At 42.0% G+C, this 19,342-nt stretch overlaps 1 protein-coding gene across 5 annotated transcripts in view; it reads right to left on the reverse strand.

Moving 5' to 3' along the window:
• LOC148220021 (nipped-B-like protein) overlaps positions 1–19,342 on the reverse strand; it is a 167,515-nt gene that overhangs the window by 131,784 nt on the left and 16,389 nt on the right. The window contains exon 2 of one of the 5 annotated variants that reach the window (XM_088155480.1): positions 16,900–16,962. The exons of the other annotated variants lie outside the window; for them this stretch is intronic. The gene's annotated coding sequence lies outside the window, so the exon portion shown is untranslated. The remainder of the gene's footprint in view (positions 1–16,899; positions 16,963–19,342) is intronic. 5 annotated transcript variants of the gene reach the window in all.

Consider the following 19,342-nt stretch of genomic DNA (forward strand, 5'->3'; position numbering starts at 1 on the left):
GTGGAAATTAGATTATTGTGTAAAAGTCGCTCCCCTTGATTTATAGTTTTTCTTATAATAATTAGTTGGGGGTTGAATTGTTCCCTTTTCTTTCTGTGGAATTTTTCCCATTGTTATGCTAAGTATTGGTGGCTACACCTTAGTAGCAATACTTTTCTCTCGCAGGGGGGTGGGGGATAGGGGGACACAGGAAAAGAAAAGGTGGGACAAGGGTCTGGGCTCTCTGGCTCTCGTTCCCTCGCTCACTGGTGGAGTGGAAGGAAGATGCCTGGAGCTCCTACCTAGCATCTCCCCCGCCATCCCAACGCCAGGAGCTGCGTTCCCTGCTGTCAGACATTGCTCTGCTGCTTTCCCACTTCATCCTACTACCTCCGGGCACTCTGCTGAGCACCACGACCGACACCATGAGGGATGAGTCGCTCCTCCATCCCTCTCACCCCCGGGCCACTGCTGCCATCACCCAGCCCTCTTCGACGGCGCGAGACCTGCCCTACCCCCAGGACCGGTAACTAAACGCAGGGAGAGAGGGCCTGTGGCCAGAAGAAACTGGAACTGAGCTATACTGTTCTGTTTTGTTGTCAATTTTTATAGCTGTTGTTGCTTCTGCTGTTTGCCTTGTTAGATATCAGTAAAGAACTGTTAGTCCCATCCCCATATCTTCTGCCTGAAAGCTTCTGATTTGAAACTATAATTAAAAGGGAGGGGGTTGCACTCTGCATCTCAGAAAAGGGGTTCTCACCTTTTCTTAGCAAATACCTGTCTTTCAAACCGAGACAGATTTTGGCACCCAGAACATGGGGCATTGCCTGAAGGCATTGAGAGAGGGGTAGAAAAGGGAATAACAGTTCTTCAGTTACCCAAGTTTGTGGTAGGTGACACCATGCTGTCCAGCTTACCCTGGATTGGCCTCCATGTGGTCACTGCTATATCTCTCCCATTTGCAAGGCCTTTTTTAAACATGAGTCTCATAACCAAGGTTACTGTGACTATTATCCAGTTCATTTTGTGGGTTGATCAGTTGAGGAATTCATGGATCTTTAATTTTCTCTGGAAGATGGACACATGGATTCAGAGCTATCACACTCTAAGTGTATGTTTCTGGGGCTACTTCATTAATAGTACTTACTGTGAGGAAGTGGCAGCAGGTGAAATTTTCTCCCAACCCATCACACAGTTTTTGAAGTCCACCCCACCAGTCTTCCAGGGGTTCAAATCAGCGCTAAATGCCAAAGACATTATACTGTGGCTGGTGTTGCTGATATCCCTGTTAAACCTCTTCTATCTAACATTCAGAGATAAGGGGAGATTGACTTGGATAACAACCCTGATACCTACCCCAGGAAATCGTGATGCTGCCCCAGAGCCTGATCCTGTCCAAGAAACTAGGGATATTACCCTAGAGCCTGACACTGCCCCACAGCCCACCTCGGAAAGGAACCACCCAGAATGGGTGGGGGTTCTAGCAAAGGAGATACGTGAGATGGGCCAGATGCTGAAGGAGTACCTTTCCTTAGCTGGTGAGAAACCCTCCCCCTGCCTTAAAGAGGGAGACTCTGATGGTGCAGCAGTGGGACCCACAGACGTTACATCTGTCCAGGTTCCAGCTGAACTGCAAGGGCACTCACAACCAGCGGCAGTTGCCCCTGCGGAAAATAGGAAGTCTAAGATGAAAACAAGGCACCTAGATAAAAAGGGTCAGGAAGGGGGCCCCTCACACCCAGCAGGGGAGCCAGAAGTTGAGATCATCACCAAGTCCCTGTCATACGAGAGTCTCCGTAACCTGCGAAAAGACATTGTACGACGGGGCCGTGAGCCTTTTACAACCTGGTTACTGCGGGTCTGGGACCTTATGGGTACAGGTGTGCAACTGGATGGTACTGAGGCAAGGAATTTGGGATCCTTGAGCCAGGACTCAGGTGTGGACCTGGTATTTGTAAGGCAGACAGGCCTCCTTTCCCTCTGGGAGCGACTTTTAATGAGTGTGAGAGAGAGGTTTGTCCATAGAGAGAGAATGCAGGAGCACCACCAGAGAATGCATTGGAATATCCTTGAGGAAGGGATCCATCAGCTGAGAGAAGTGGCAGTACTGGAGGTGCACTTTGGGAGGGATGGACAGCATGACAATGACCCTGACAAGGTCAGGTGCACAGGGCAGAATGTTGTGGAATCTGGCAAACCTAGGCCCATCTCAATATACCCCCTTTATTGCAATGATTGATGCTGATACCAACCATGTGACAGTGGGTTCTGCTGCCAACAGGCACAGAAATTTTGAGAGTATGATGGCTGGCCCAATGCAGGCTCATGTCTCTGCCATGGTTAAGGAACTCAAAGAGGAGTTTAAGGACGAGATGGAGATAAGGGAAGAGGTGAGGAAGATCAGTGCAGCACCAGTGCGAGACATGGACCCCAAAAGTAGAGCCCAACGCCCCCCACATAGGGAGGGAGAGTACACCCCACGTGCTGACCTATGTTTTTTTCTACGTGACCACGGGGAAGACATGAGAAGGTGGGATGGGAAACCCACTTCTGTCCTGGCAGCATGGGTGCACCAACTCAGGGAGGGGAACACTAACAGAGGGAACCCCACTAAAGTGAAGGTAGCCTCAGCCTCCCATGACCAAGGTGCAGGGTATTACAGAAGGGAGGATGATCTGTGAGATCCCCTTGAAGGAACCTCCAGTATGTATGCCCAGGAGAGAAATAATAACCAGGGCTAGAGGGGCCCTGCCTCTAGCCAGGCAGAAGCACGGGAAAACTGGATCTTTTGGACGGTGTGGATCCGATGGCCTGGCACATCAGAGCCACAGGAACACAGTGCATTGGTTGACACTGGTTCACAGTGTACATTAATACCATCGGGACATGTCGGGAAGGAAACTGTTTCAATTGCCGGGGTTACGGGGGATCTCAGGAATTGACTTTGCTGGAGGCTGAGGTGAGCCTGACTGGGAAAGAGTGGCAGAAACATCCAATTGTGACTGGCCCAGAGGCACCATGTATTCTAGGCATAGACTTCCTCAGGAATGCCTATGACAAAGACCCAAAGGGACTCAGGTGGGCTTTTGGAATAGCTGCTGTGGTGGCAGAGGGCATTAAGCAGTTGAACACCCTGCCTGGGCTATCAGAAAACCCATCTGCAGTGGGACTCCTCAGGGTGGAAGAGCAACAGGTGCCAATTCCTACCTCGACAGTGCACCGCGGGCAGTACCGGACGAATCGAGATGCTGTGATCCCCATACACAAGATGATCCGTGAACTGGAGAGCCAAGGGGTGGTCAGCAAAACCCACTCACCCTTCAAAAGCCCCATCTGGCCTCTGGGTAAATCTGAAGGAGAATGGAGACTGACAGCGGACTATTGTGCATTGAATGAAGTGACTCCACCACTGAGCGCTGCTGTGCCAGACATGCTGGACCTCCAGTAGGAGCTGGAGTCCAAGGCAGCAAAGTGGTACGCCACCATTGACATTGTCAATGCATTTTTCTCCATTCCTCTGGCAGCAGAGTGCAGGCCTCAGTTTGCTTTCACCTGGAAGGGTGTGCAGTACACCTGGAACCGACTGCCCCAGGGGTGGAAACACAGTCCCACCATCTGTCATGGACTGATCCAGGCTGCACTGGAGAAGGGTGGAGCTCCAGAACATCTGCAGTACATTGATGACATCATTGTGTGGGGGGACACGGAAATGGAGGTATTTCAGAAAGGAGAAAACATCATTGAGATTCTGCTGGGAGCCGGCTTTGCCATTAAAAAGAGCAGAGTCAAAGGGCCTGCCCAAGAGATCCAGTTCCTGGGAGTAAAGTGGCAAGATGGACGGCGCCAGATCCCCAGTGAGGTCATCTATAAGATCACCGCAATGTCTCCACCAACAAGCACGAAGGAAACACAAGCCTTCCTAGGTGCCATAGGCTTTTGGAGGATGCGCATTCCCGAGTACAGCCAGATTGTGAGCCCTCTTTACCTGGTCACCCGCAAGAAGAACGATTTCCACTGGGGCCCTGAGCAGCAGCAAGCCTTTGCCCAGATCCAGCAGGAGATTGCTCATGCAGTAGCCCTCGGCCCACTCAGGACGGGACCAGAAGTGAGGAGCGTGCTTTATTCTGCAGCCGGGAACCATGGTCTGTCCTGGAGCCTGTGGCAAAAGGTGCCTGGTGAGACGCGAGGCCAACCACTGGGATTCTGGAGTCGAAGCTACAGAGGGTCCGAGGCCAACTATACTCCAATGGAGAGGGAGATCTTGGCCGCCTATGAACGGGTTCAAGATGCCTCAGAGGTGATTGGCACGGAAACACAACTCCTCCTGGCACCCAGACTACCAGTGCTGGGGTGGATGTTTAAAGGAAAGGCTCCCTTGACCAACCATGCCACTGACACCACATGGAGCAAATAAATTGCCCTCATCGCGCAATGCGCCCGTATTGGAAATCCGAATCGCCCTGGGATTTTGGAGATAATTACCAACTGGCCGGAAGGGGAAGACTTTGGTCTTGCTGACGAAGAGGAACAGGAACATGTGACCCGGGCCTAAGAAGCCCCACCATATAACCAACTGCCAGCAGATGAAACACGCTATGCTCTTTTCACTGATGGTTCCTGCTGCATCATGGGGATGAACCGGAAGTGGAAAGCAGCCGTATGGAGCCCCACACGACAGGTTGCACAAGCTACTGAAGGAGAAGGTCAATCGAGTCAACTTGCTGAACTCAAAGCTGTTCAGCTGGCCCTGGACATTGCTTAAAGAGAGACATGGTCAAAGCTCTACCTTTACACTAATTCATGGATGGTAGCCAATGCTCTGTGGGGTTGGCTGGAAAGGTGGAAAAAGGCTAACTGGCAACGTAAGGGAAAACTAATCTGGGCTGCCGATGAGTGGAAAGACATTGCCACCCGGATAGAGAAGCTGCCTGTAAAAGTCCGTCACGTAGATGCCCATGTCCCCAAGAGTCGGGCTAATGAGGAACACCAAAACAATGAGCAGGTAGATCAGGCGGCACAGATAGAGGTTTCAAAGACAGATTTAGATTGGCAACACAAGGGAGAGTTGTTCCTGGTTTGATGGGCCCTTGATGCCTCAGGTCATCAGGGCAGAGATGCCACCTATAGGAGGTCAAGAGACCGAGGGGTGGATCTAACCATGGACAATAATTCTCAGTTTATCCATGACTGTGAGACGTGCGCTGCCATCAAGCAAGCCAAGTGGGTGAAGCCCCTCTGGTATGGGGGGCGATGGTCCAAATATAAGTATGGAGAGGCCTGGCAGATTGACTACATCACACTGCCTCAAACTCGCCAGGGCAAGTGCTATGTACTGACCATGGTGGAAGCCACCACTGGATGGTTGGAGACCTACCCTGTGCCTCATGCCACTGCTCGGAACACCATCCTGGGCCTGGAAAAACAAGTTCTTTGGAGGCATGGTACCCCTGAGAGAATTGAGTCAGACAATGGGACTCATTTCAAGAACAGCCTTATAAACACCTGGGCTAGAGAACACGGCATTGAGTGGGTGTACCATATCCCCTACCATGCACCAGCTGCAGGGAAAGTTGAACGGTGCAATGGCCTGCTTAAAACCACCTTGAAGGCACTGGGTGGGGGAACTTTCAAGAACTGGGTGATTAATCTCCCAAAGGCCACATGGTGAGTGAACACCCGAGGTTCCACTAACCGAGCAGGCCCTGCCTAATCTGAGCTCTTGCGAATATAAGATGGAGATAAGGTTCCAGTGGTACACATGAGAGGTATGCTAGGAAAAACTGTTTGGGTGAATCCTGCCTCCAGCAAAGACAATCCCATCCCCGGGGAGTTGTATTCGCTCAGGGACCAGGTTGCACCTGGTGGGTGATGCAAAAGAGTGGAGAGACCAGATGCATACCCCAAGGAGACCTTGTTTTAGGGTGAAATACCTATAGTACTGTGCCTATATCTGTAACTGCATGTATGTATATAATGTAACAGTTTAATTTGATATAGCATATTAGTATGGGAAAAATTCAGGGGTGGATCACGTTGGGGGTTGAATTGTTCCCATTTTTATGCTAAGTATTTGTGGCTACACCTTAGTAGCAATAGTTTTCTCTTGCAGAGGGGTGGGGGATAGGGGGAGACAGGAAAAGGAAAGGTGGGACAGGGGTCTAGGCTCTCTGGCTCTTGTTCTCTCATTCACTGGTGGAGTGGAAGGAAGATGGCTGGAGCTCCTACCTAGAAGCCTTCCCTGCCATCCCAGTGCCGAGAGTCACATTCCTTGCCGTCGGACATCGCTTTGCTCCTTTCCCACTTCATCCTCCTACCTCCGGACACTCTGCTGAGCACCACGACCGACACGGTGAGGGGGGAGTCGCTCCTCCATCTCTCTCACCCCTGGGCAGCTGCTGCCGTCACCCAGCCCTCTTCAACTGCGCGGGACCTGCCCTGCCCCCAGCACCGGTAACTGAGCGCAGGGAGAGAGGACCTGTGGCTAAAAGGGTCTGGAACTGAGCTATACTGTTCTGTTTTGTTGTCAATTTTTATAGCTGTTGTTTCTGCTTTTTTGCCTTTTTAGATATCAGTAAAGAACTGTTATTCCTATCCCCATATCTTCTGCCTCAAAGCCTCTGATTTGAAACTATAATAATTAGAAGGGAGGGGGTTGCACTCTGCATCTCAGAAAAGGGGTTCTCGCCTTTCCTTACCTGTCTTTCAAACCAAGACATTGTTTTTGAGGGCTATGTTAACTTATGGTGTATTAGTTTTAAGGATGAGTACTTTAGAAGCAAAGGCTTTTTTATCTAACTTTGAGATTATTTTTGAGAACAGAGGTGTTTTTCTTCTTTTTTGGGGGTAAAGGGTTTTTATTGTTTTTTAAATTTTTTTTAATTAAATTATAGTTACTTTAACATTTGTTTGGTATGGATGGTTTTGCTTATGTTTATAATATGAACGCTTCTCTCCTTATGCTTTTTTATGACTTATAGGGATATTTAATATATTATAGTTTATTACTATAGCTTATAAGAGAATTTTAGCTTAAGGTTTTCTTTATCTTCTCTTATTTGGGATCTGATTTTTCTTTTCTGTTTTACTTTGTTGTTTTTGTGTTATTTTTCTGTGTGTCTATTACTTTGTCCCTTTCTTTTATTTGTGAGAGGATTGAAGGTTTATATGTCTTATTTGTGTAATGAAAGAGTTACTATCTCGTTTAAGGCTTGTAGATGGTCATGTGATCCCTGATGGGTGCTGGTTGGAGCTGTTTATGATGGAGAATTTTTTGGCAGCCGTGCTGGGAGAAACTAGGATCTTAGCAGCTAGATTAGAATACAGTGGCAGCATCTGCAGGTTGATGGCTTCTCCTCCCCCTGCCCGGTGGTTTTTGGTGAAATTTAGCAGTAGTAGTATTTTAGTGGAGCCGTGGGCTCGGTTTGGCTGTGTTGGGGGGAGGGAGACTCGTCCCTGCCGAGACAAGGCCCAGTGGGCTTTTTGAGAAGGGGCCCGGCCCTGCGGCAGAGCCCACTCGGCCGGCCTGTTACTTGTACTCAGGCTGGAAGGGAAAGAGAGCTTCCTGGGGGTTGTTCATTTTAAAATGCATGTTCACAAAGACGCATCTAACTTTTTCATTGGTGGAACAATGTGTCAGTATTAAAAATCAGACACTGATTGGTTTTGTCAGGTCTAAAGGAAGCTGCCAAGGTCCTTACAAGGAATTATTTCCATTACTGGTTCCTTTCCCTCCTTACAAAAAGAAAAATAAATTAATATAAACTAGCACAACAATGCATCATTGTTACAGTTCAAACAGAGAAGTAGAACCCCAATTTACATATATTCAAAGATAGACTTGTATATTCAGTATCAACATATACTCTTGCTGCTTTATAAGAAAAAACAGATATTGTAAAAGACGTTCCAGGGAGGAGAAAACTACAGTGCACAAAGGAAGTGATACAAAGAACCCCTTTGAGAAAGGGAAACAGTGAAAGGGCAGCAGTTGTTAAGCATAATGTATGAAAAACTATCATCATAACACAATATAAAATAAAAAATGAAGTGAAACCAAGATAGCAAGGACAGTAATATTGAAAAAAGTTTATGCTGCAGGTAACTACACATTTAAAGCACTACTTCTGTATGTTATCTTCTTCCCTTTTTGTTGTCAATTATATATTCTCATTTACTGCAAATTAACCTTCCAAAGAAAATTCCTACTGAAATGTTAAATTTTAAATGTTGCTCATTGGTTGGGGTTTTTTAAAGTGTATTGTGGTTTAACCCAGCTAAGCACCATGAAGCCATTCCCTCACTCCCCCATCCCCAGTGGGATGGGGGAGAGAATCTGAAAAAAAGTAAAACTCATGGGTTGAGATAAAGCGTATTGGATCTGGCTAAACTGGAGTTCAGCTTTGCATTGGTAACTAGAAAGGTGTTGAGAACACACCAGTGTTTTGGCTTCTGCTGAGCAGCGCTATCACAGCATCAGTGCTGTCTCTCCAACATCCTCCCCAGCTCAGATAGAAAAGCGAAGGGAAGAAGGAAGGGAAGGCATTCGTTATTTACAGTGTTTGCCTTCTGGAGCAATCACTACATGTACTGAAGCCCAGCTTCCTGGGAAGTGGCTGAAAATCACTCACTGATGGGAAGTAGAGAATAAAATATTTTGTGCTTTTTCCCTTTGCTTGTACACAGGACCTTTGCTGTTGCTTTAGTAAACCGCCTTATCTTGACCTACAAGGGGTTTTGTTCCACCTTATTTTCTCCCCTTTCTCTTTCCTCTTGGTTGAAATACAGTCTTGTCCCCTCAACAAAAATACCAGTTCTTCTATGGCTTAGCTACATACATTCACGAGAACATTGGAAAACAAAATAAAGGGAAAAATTTGTTAATGTGCAGTAATACACAGGCTCAGTAGTAATGGAAAGATAACTAACACCTCAGGCTTCAGAAATTCAGTATTTACATTTCAATGTTTCATTCCTCATACTCCAAACTATTCTTTAACTTATATCTTTAGATTTAAAAAGTTACTTTGTAGTGGGTTGACCATGGCTACCTTAGATGACTAACCTATTTCTGAGAAAAAAAAGAGAGAAAATTAGATGGATTAAAATTAAATTTTAAAGAACTGCTAAAATATCAAATCCCTATAGCTTTCCTTTTCTAAAACATTGTATTAAATAGAACATGTTAAAGACAGTTCTATGTAGTTTATATTATGAAATCTTTAGTTAGGATGAAACTACTTTAAAATTTGTTTTAATTTCTTATATGATGAATACCATTGTACTGATACAACCATAGCACTATGCTCAAAGTTGATATCTGCAGCTGCACAAAGTAAACTAGCACAACTCATTTATTAGCTACTTTATAATTTAGGTGAGCAGCGAACTCTTCTTTTAAAACAGCAAGCATGCTATTATAAATTTAAGAAGCCTTGCTTCAACCAGTTTTAAGCTTCCACATTTTGTAATAAACTACTACTCTTATTAGTTATTACATGAAGCTCTGCTAGTTTTCAGTTCATAAACTATCCTTAAAAAATTTAAAACACCCACACTTAAAGAATGAGAAAGGCAGAAATAGAATGAATTATTATCCTCTCATTCCTATTCAAATAAGATGCCATCATTGAGTACATCAGAAAGATTTGGGTAGAAGAGGACAAATTTCTGGTTTCTATACCAGAGCTACATTTTGATACAATGACAGTACTTTTGCTACAAGTTTCCTGAAAGAAATGCTTTTAAAAATATTTTAAAAAATACTAAAGCAGGAGATAGGGTTGTCAAAACATAGTCTAACACTTGAGTTACATAGAAAGAAGAAGCATACACAATAACAATATAAAGCATTTTAACACTAATTCAGTCTCAGAAAAAGTCAGTATTGGAAGTGAGCAGTAATCAATCACTGATGCAGCTGCCTAAGGTTAAAATAGTAATGCAAGAAACCTGATATGAAGCTAACTTGAACAACCAAAAAGGAGGGCAGCATGTGGGGGGAGGCAGAGAGAAGGGGGGGGTATTATCAGAAATCAAGAAGACTCATTATTACTGATAAAATCCCATTAAACACATCAGCATTTATAAAACCAGAAAGTTTATGGCATATACAGAATAGTTTCACCTACAATACTAGCTACAAAAAATTAAGTTTGAAAAGAGTGATACAGAAATCCCAGAAGCACAAAAAATGAAATTCAGTGTACTAGTGAAATTAATATGTTTAGTTCAAAAAGTGATCAGCCAACAGACTGAATAATGCTGACAAAGCAAGTGAAAAATTAAAAAGTTTGAGATAAAAATTATTTAGCATAACTTCTAAACAGTATTAGCATAATGTTTTTTCCTAAAGATATTCCAGTAGTAGCTGCCCAAATCACTATAACTACTGTAACAAAAGAAATTTTAGTGAAAAGTACTGTACTGGGCCAAGTGAGAGTTGCTTCTGAATATAAAGCAACCTTTAGAAAAAAATTTTAAAGCAACCAGCTTCTTCCTCTGTGGCTATTGTCACACTGCTTTGGCCTCTGCTGTTCTATTCAATAACAATGACACTGATGCCTCTGCTGCCTATGTGCTAGTACTGGCAGTGACACCACAGTAAAGCAAGAGAAGCCACAAGAAAAGTGGTGGAAGCATACAAAAAATTAGGTCTGTGGATTCAAGGAAAGGTGCCCCCTAACACGTGTGCATCTACAGTTTCTACAAGGGTAGACTAACATAAAGCATAATTGTGCTTTGTACCTGTAATAACCCTTCCCTGAGGAGGCGAGGAATTGACACAAGCAAACAACAACAAACAAAATCAAACCAGACTAAAGCCATGTGCAGAGAGCAGATACCTATGGGTAGTATGCAGCTTCTCTGACCTATACTACATGAATGTCTAGCAGGAAATGTTTACTTTTCTTGCTACCTTGGAATCACAAAGGGTGAAAATTCATTAGAACACAGTTTCCCAAAAAGAATGAAAAGCATTAGTATATTTTTCTGTTAAAGCCATTTCCTTCTTGCAAGCACAGGAAGCTTTTTGTTTATAATTTTATTTCCTATAAAAATTTAAAATCACTTATAAACAATGTTCTCCACTTTAAAATAGCATCTCAAATATTTAATTCAGGTGCCTTAGCACTAAGGACTCTTTAAAATGAGGCCATATCACATTCTTCATACACAAATAAATCAGTTATGCATCAAGAAAAAGCCTATTCATTAAGGCAACACAACCTGTCTCAAAAATTTGCAGAAAACTAAATTATATTTACAAAATGTTGTGATGATCAGCCAGTGTACGTTATTTCAGGCAAAGAGGAAAATGCAAATCTCAGAATTACTGATTTTCAAGGAAATTGCGCAATGCATCATTGAAGCTATACCAAAAAAAAAAAGAAAACACCAAAAAAACCCCCATAAACAATACTGTTCTACAGGAAAGTGTATTTCCTTCTATTCCATTACAGACCTAATGCAAAAAAGAATCTGTTTTGGGAGCATTACTGTTGAGACAGCTCAGTTGTTGCCTTAAAACATGGGGATTAAATTTAAGCGAATGGAAATAAATCTTGCACCTGGTTTCAAAATAAGATACTACTGGCTCCTTCTCGTTAAAGGAGTACCAGATCAAGTTCAACTGATAAAGTAGCAAAATCTAAACCAAAAATTGGTATGTTTCAAAAACTTAAGCTATATAAAATACACATTATTTTTGCAGTTATGTTCATCAGTTCTGCAAAAGAAAGCAGCTAAAACTGTCAAGGAGAATCCAGTTATTCAGGGAATTTATTACCGCTCTACATCTTTTTAAACAATAAGTATCTTCTTTATGAGCCTTTCAACATCAAAGATTCTGACATTACTGAGAGCTACTGAATTATTACTGAATTATTTTTGTTCTGCAGAAGTGAACATAGAATAAACTGCAAAATCTTTGCTTGGAAGCATTCATGATATTAAGCATAACTGAGAAATTCAAACATAAAGGGAAAACCCCAAGCTACTTCAGCAGTTCATGCAATTCCCATCTGTAGTACATATTCCTCATGCAACTTCCATTGTAACAAAAAGTATATCTATAATTACGCTCTTTTTGGTGAACACAGCCTTTTCAATGTTTCAAGCAGCAGCTGATATTAGATACAGTCCATTGTATTCAAAAATGTATAGAAGAGCAAGAGCTATTAAAAGGGTTTGGTTGGTCAGCTCTGTCAAATGGAAAGCATTTTAGGTTGCAACACATCTTTGTTAACAAAATAGTTGTGACAGAGAGGAAGTAGTAACGAGTTTTTTTCAACTTCTTGACTGTCATTTATGTTAGCTGGTAGTAGCATTATCCTTTTCTAAAAGCAACTGTGTACTTAAATTACTTATATTTTAAAGACTTTTAATTAGGTTGGATCTTAACAAGGCTGAAAACTTAGTGACTAAACACTGGACCAAAATCTATTTAATTCAGGAGTCTTTTTCAACTTTTAATCTTGCTCTTCTGTCTTTGAACATTCTCAGATGATTCATAACCTTTATAAAACAAAATTTGCAAGAAATATACCTGTTGATTAAGTAGCAAATTTTGCATAAGACTTGACATCACACCATTTTTGCCTTTTTTTTGATTTGAAAAACAATTAAAACACCTCTAAAGTTCTTTAATAAACACTAAGAAAACCGACGAACGACTATAACATTTCTTTACAGATCTGCAATAAATGCCAATGGAAAATTCTGTATTTCTGAATATCTCCAAGGATGGAAATTCACTGAGAATTTTTTCCCTTTAAATCAAATCAGTATTTCCCTTACTGCACAGCTTCTTTTGTTATGCACCTCAGAGGCGCTTGTCTTCATCCTCTGTATAAACATTCATTAGCTAGTTAAAGGCAACATTTCAAGCCCTCTTAGCTTTTTTTTTTCACCAGGGTAAACAAACCCAGCTACCTCAGATTCTTCTTCTACATTTCATGCTCCGGCCCCCTAACCATCTCGGTGTCCCTCTGTCACAGTCCCTCCAGTTTGTCAGCATGCTTCTTTTTTTTTTTTTTTTCTAACTGATCATGTCATTTACATTCTGGTTTCAGACCACTTTTGTTCTCACAGGCTACAGCATACTTCATTGTTGCAATTGTCTTCTCGGCATTTTGAGTCAATGTTTTCATCTTTTTCCTTCAACCAGCTTCCATTTCTATCCTACTATCTTACAGCTTTAAGACTTGGCATAGCTTTTTCCCCATTTGATGCTACATATCACTTACACACTCTCATAACACCTCCTCCATGCCATCAGTAAGGCCAGTTCCCTCTATGATTAGCCCCCTTCACACTAACAGCCAAAAGCTTTGTTCTGTCTTCTGTATACAAAGTACATTTCCAAGTCCTTTGCATCCTTGTTGTGGTTTAGGAATGGCACTCCAAAACTACAAGCCACTCATCCCCCTGTCCCTCCAGTGAGAGAGACAAAAAGCAGAGATTATGAGCTGAGATAAGAACAATTTAATGGAAACAGCAACGAGATAAGAAACAAACTAACAGCAACAATATTAATTAAAAAAGTATACAAAAAGAGGGCGATTTACATCCAAAAAGTTCTAACTGCCCAAACCCATGAAGTGGGCCTCCAGACAATAAACAAAATGGCAGTGAGACCCTCTGCAGCCATACTTTTTCTCCCAACCACCAGCCACATACCCTTCTTGGAAGTAATAATTCCTTACTTCTGTCCCCCAGTGATGATCTCAGTGGTACAGAATAACAAGCTAGACACGCCTACATGGCTCCAGGCCTTGCCCCCTCACAGCTACTGTGAAAAATTAACTCTGTCCTGGCAGAAAATGAGGACAATCCTCCACCCTGAAATCTCTTGTGAACAATATTCTCTTTGAAAAGCATGGAATATTTGTTGATTGTCATAGACAAGGTACAACTTGTATATGCTACTTATATAAACTTGTAAACATAACTATTCTTACCTACTTCATGTATCCACAAATTACCCCATCTTTCCTGAGACTGAAAGGTTATTGCAAATTTTGGTTTAAAAGGTAGTTACACAGCTGAAGTAATGAGCTACTCATAATTTTTGAAAATTGCTAAAATCAGGAATTGATTTTATTATTTTCCTGGTGAATTGCTGAATGAGTTTTAATTTAGCTTGGTACAAGAACTGCGGTCATCAAGATTTTCTCTATGCATATATTGTCAATATTCTAGCTTAGGGCTGGTCTTCAGGCTACTGTGCATCAGGTAAGCTAAGGTAACTGCATGTGACTTCCTGAAGCTTTGCAACTGAAAAACAGTAAAAATAAAAATATACCTCTGTCAATATTCAAAACTATTATGCTATCACACGTTGATAATGGAAGTTTAGCACTAGAAAACATTTGCTTTATACATCAGTAAGCTTTCCATTTCATTTACTTTATGCTGCCCCCCTCAAGGAAGCTGTGGACTGGATGAGGTCTCCCCTCAGTCTCCTCCAGGCTGAACAAACCAAGTGACCTCAGCTATGACTTGTAAACCTTGCCCTCAAGGCCCTTCACCATCTTGGTCACCCTCCTTTGGATGCTCTCTAATGGCTTTATATCTTTTTTATATTGTGGCACCCAGAACTGCCCCCAGGACTTGAGGTGAGGCTGCTTTAGTGCACAGCAGAGTGAGACAATCCCTCCCTTGACCTGCTGGTGATGCTGTGCCTGATGCACCCCAGGAGAGGTCGGCCATCCTAGCTGCCAGGGAACACTGCTGACTCATATTCAACTTGCCATTGACCAGGACTCCCAAGTCCTTTTCCATGGTGCTGCTCTCCAGCCTCTTGTTACCCAGTCTGTCCATACACCCAGGGTTGCCCCAGCCCAGGTGCAGAATCCAGCACTTGCCCTTGTTAAACTTCATATGCTTGGTGGTTGCCCAGTCCTCTAGACTATCTAGATCGCTCTGTAAGACCTCTCTACCCTCAAGGGAGTCAACAGCTCCTCCTAGTTTAGTATCAATGGAAAGTTTAACATACATTCAACTCCCACATCCAGAGGATTTATAAAAACATTAAAGAGCACTGGCCCTGAAATATGTATTCCATATTGTAAGTTTGGATTTAATAAGAGACACAGGAATCTGAATCATCTCACTGTTATTTTAATTTAAACCATTCACAACATAAAATAATTGAAATTATCTAATATATTGTGTACATAAACAGAAAAGTGGGAGCAAAAGTTGTATGATCAGTTGACAAAAGTTAGTCCCAAGACTTTCTCTAAATTAATGCATCAGGAAATAGGAAGAGCAAACAGAAAGTAATATAAAAAACAGTAAATGCTATAATGTTGACTGGAGCCAGGTCTGAGACAGACGACATGACTCTCTGTAATCCATGTGACAAAAGCCTCCTTTATTGTTCTGAACCCTGCTTAAATAGAGAGTTTGGATTTCCCGGGCATGCACATGTGATTGGTTGGGAGTTCAGACTGCTCAGCTCTCTGACCAATGGGTGTCTGCAGCTTAGGATGGAATGTCATTGGGTGAAATCCCTGTTTGGGTTTGAATCTATCCTATCATTGTTCAGCTAGGGGCCTGTTTATCGAACCAGGCTAATCGAACTGAATCTCTTATCTATGGTCGAATTAATTGCCTAGCTACAAGCCAGCTTGTGCTGTGACAAAATGCAGGACAACCTGAGACTCAGAGATGCTGAATGAAAGTAATAGCACTACAGGTGCTGATATAAAGCACAGGAAAAACTCGATGTAACGGCTGAACTGTTTCAGCAGCTTACTGACACTGAAACCTATTGTTTTCACAGCACTCTGATTTGTTATTCATTTCAGTGAGAAAGGATAATATAGGAAATAAATAGGAGGGTTAGAAGGAGATGGCCTAATCTTATTATGAAAGGGGCACTCAAAAAGAAATCTATATATTTAATTTCTCATGCAAGTAAGGGTTGGATTGAGAAACAGGAAAAAACACTAATCATTTCTTTATCTCCCTTTGCTGCATCCTGTGCATTTGCAACTGCTAAAGCAAGAACTACTCTTGCTACTTCCAACTGTTCAAAAATACTATTTTGCAAAAAACTTTCCTCAAATTTGCATATTCTGTCTTACTTTCTTCCTTTTCTCTCAGTTCTATGCATTGGCCAGGTTTCCTTCCCCACTGTCCCCACTGCTTCATGCAAAGATCAGGAAGAAACTAGGATTAATCCTGCTCCTGCTCTCTCAGGACAAGAGGGCAACACTCTGGTTTACTCAACATAAGTATTAGTAGAAACAGTGGTGACAAAGTGATGAAATCTTTGAGAGCACAGATGTGCTGAATTCTACTGCCCAGCTTGATAGTATTTCCAAATTCTTCAATATTATACAGTAATAATTTAAACTTGAGATGTGTACCTGACTCCAGATATACATGGGCAAATAGCTACAAAGAAAAAGAAAAAAAAAGGAGGACAAAAAAAGAGACAGGGAAAGGTTACGGGAACTTGATTATCAATGATGAAAATTATTTGCTAATGAAAGGTATCTCATCTCCAAGTACTATAGAGACTATCTGGTGATCTAAAGTAGATTTTTTTGTTTCATCTGTTGCTACCATCTTATCAAGAGTTGGTCTACATGGGAAAATGGTCACTTCAAACACTCACATCCAAATTTTCAGTCCACTGTTAAAAACCCTACTAGTCCCATGTACCAGACAAAAGCCTTCAGCTATTATAGCCCAATCCTAGGAATACCCATACCTCTAGCAGGATAATTTTATAATGACAAGCATCAATATGCCAAAAATCACATGCAACAACAATTGAAAATAAGCTGAATTTTAAATAAAACCATATACGATATCCACTTTAAAATAAAGATATACAGTTACTATGACATCTACAATTCAAATTGACTTAAGAATTTCTAACACGTTGCGCAGTCCACAAAACCTTACCTTACACCTTCTGCAATATAGCAGCATAACACTGGCAAGCTCTGGCTTTTTTTCCTGGTACTACTGCAGAAAAAAAAATAAAAATCTAAGACTTAAACAAGTTACTAAAATTTCTATTTTTATACCGTATAAAAATCACCCCCGTTGGTCTCTGGAGAACCAAACTCCAGCTGATGTTTTACTTGCCATCAAACCCATACCAGTTCATTCAAAGTTTTGGTCTACTGAAGACACTGACTGAAAAAAATCCACAAACCCTCACTAGCTGACCTCTAAAATATCTGTATATATGTAAATGGTTAACCCATTATGTAATGCTGTGTAGACAGCACTCACGAATACATAGCTTACTTCAAACAGAATCTTCACTGTCCAATGAAAATGATTCCTTTTATACAGGTTCCTATTCCAGATATTAAGGGCAAGCTCTTCTCTAACTTGAATTCTATTTAGTGAACATCCTGACCTCCTAATCCAAATTACGCATACATGCCTTCAAAGCAATTAGGGCCTCTGGGTGAAACTTCAGAAATACTTGGGCAATGCCTCCTACACTGTCAGGTAATCCTCTTCAAAAAGCTTAATGACCCAAGATGATTTATGACTCATGAATAACAGCACTAGTAAATACTAGAAAATAAGTAGCACTTCTATGAAGAGGGCCAGGCTTCAGTGGCAGTACTTCTCAGAAATATTTATGGGTCTTGCAGACTTGCTCACTGGCCTGTCAGGGAATAGAGTTGTTTGAGTTTTAGAAGGTAATAGGCAAAGATGCTCAATCAATATAAAATGTGGTAGACAGGGAGAAACACTTGTACATTAGACTGCAGTAGTTGTTTCCAGCTTTTAGTAAAATGCTTTAATTCTGTGAACAAGGAATAAGGTTAATAGAATGACACCATCCTTAAACTCCTTTCTCCTTTCTGTCTTTTTTTAAATTACCTTTACAAAATTAAACATATGATCAAATTTCCTAAGAACAAGCACTTAAAAATTCTATCATTTTTTTATGTGGTTTGGTTTTGCTGGTTTTCTTCCACTCGATTACAAAGGGATAATTTTTGAACACAACATATGCAATCTGAAAGTTGCAATACAGAAATATGAAAAAAACCTCTAATTCTTATAATTCAAAAAAGCCATAGAAGATGTAAGATCACCATGTCAATAAGGATATAAAAAGGGGGGGAATCAAATTTAAACATAACAATGACAGGAAAAGCCAAAGAAATACGCAAAAAATAATATTATACATTCATAAGAGAAAAATTATTGTGTCTAGGTTGCCTATTTATGTTCATACCTTTTTTCTTAAAAGAATTTTTACTTGCATTCTATCTAAAACCAACAAAGCTGTAAATGACACTAGTGTCAGAAGTAAGAAAAAGCTGTTTCAAGTAAATAATTTCTCCTAGTTTTGTCACTTCACTAAAATAGCTAAGTGATCTCACATTTAACAAATGATAGAGCAAACAAAATTAAATGATCAGACTCTGCCTTAAATGACAGTAGCGTGTCCACACCACTAAACTAAAAATAAATAATTGTGCTCCACTGGACCTGCTCTTTGAGAACAGAGAAGGGCTGGTGTGGGATGTGATAATTGGAGGCCATCTTAGGCAAAGTGATCATGAAATGATAGAGTTTTCTGTTCTCAGAGAAGTAAGCAGGGGGGTCAGCAGAACTGCCACCTTGGACTTCTAGAGGGCAGACTGGCCTGTTAGGGAGCCTGGTTGAGACAGTCACTTGGGAGGGAGTCCTGAAGGGCAAAGGGCTCTAGGAAGGTTGGATGTGTTTTAAGAAGGAAGTCTGAGAGGAGCAGGAGCAGGCTGTCCCCATGTGCCGAAAGACAAGCTGGTAGGGAAGAAGACTGGCCTGCCTGAACAGAGAGCTTTGAATGAAACTCAGGGAGAACAAGAGAGTGCATCACCTCTGGAAAAAGAGGCAGGCAGCTCAGGAGGACAAGGATGTTGTGAGGCCATGCAGGGAGAAAATTCAAAGGCCCAAAGCCCAGCTAGAACTTCATCTGGCTACTGCTGCAAAAGACAACAAAAATTGATTCTACAAATACATCAGCAACAAAAGGAGGGCCGAGTAGAATCTCCATTTGTATTTGATGTGGAGGTAAACATAGTGACAAAGGGTGAGGAAAAAGCTTGGTATGCTACTTAGACCCCCTCATATCTATGGGGTTGCATGGGATCCAGTCAAGGGTACTGAGGGAGCTGGCAGAAGAGGTCACCAAGCCACTGTCCATAATTTACCAGTAGTCCTGGCCAACTGAGAAGGTCCCAGGTGACTGGAGGTGCCAATGTGATAAACAAAAAGGCTGGAAGGAGGATCCAGGGAGCTACAGGCCTGTCAGCCTGACCTCAGTACCTAAGAAGGTTATGGAATGGATAATTTTGAGTGCAATCACATGGCATGTGCAGGACAACCAGGG

Source organism: Sturnus vulgaris, chromosome W (assembly GCF_052056855.1).
Source record: "Sturnus vulgaris isolate bStuVul1 chromosome W, bStuVul1.hap1, whole genome shotgun sequence".
Taxonomy (NCBI): Eukaryota; Metazoa; Chordata; class Aves; order Passeriformes; family Sturnidae; genus Sturnus; species Sturnus vulgaris.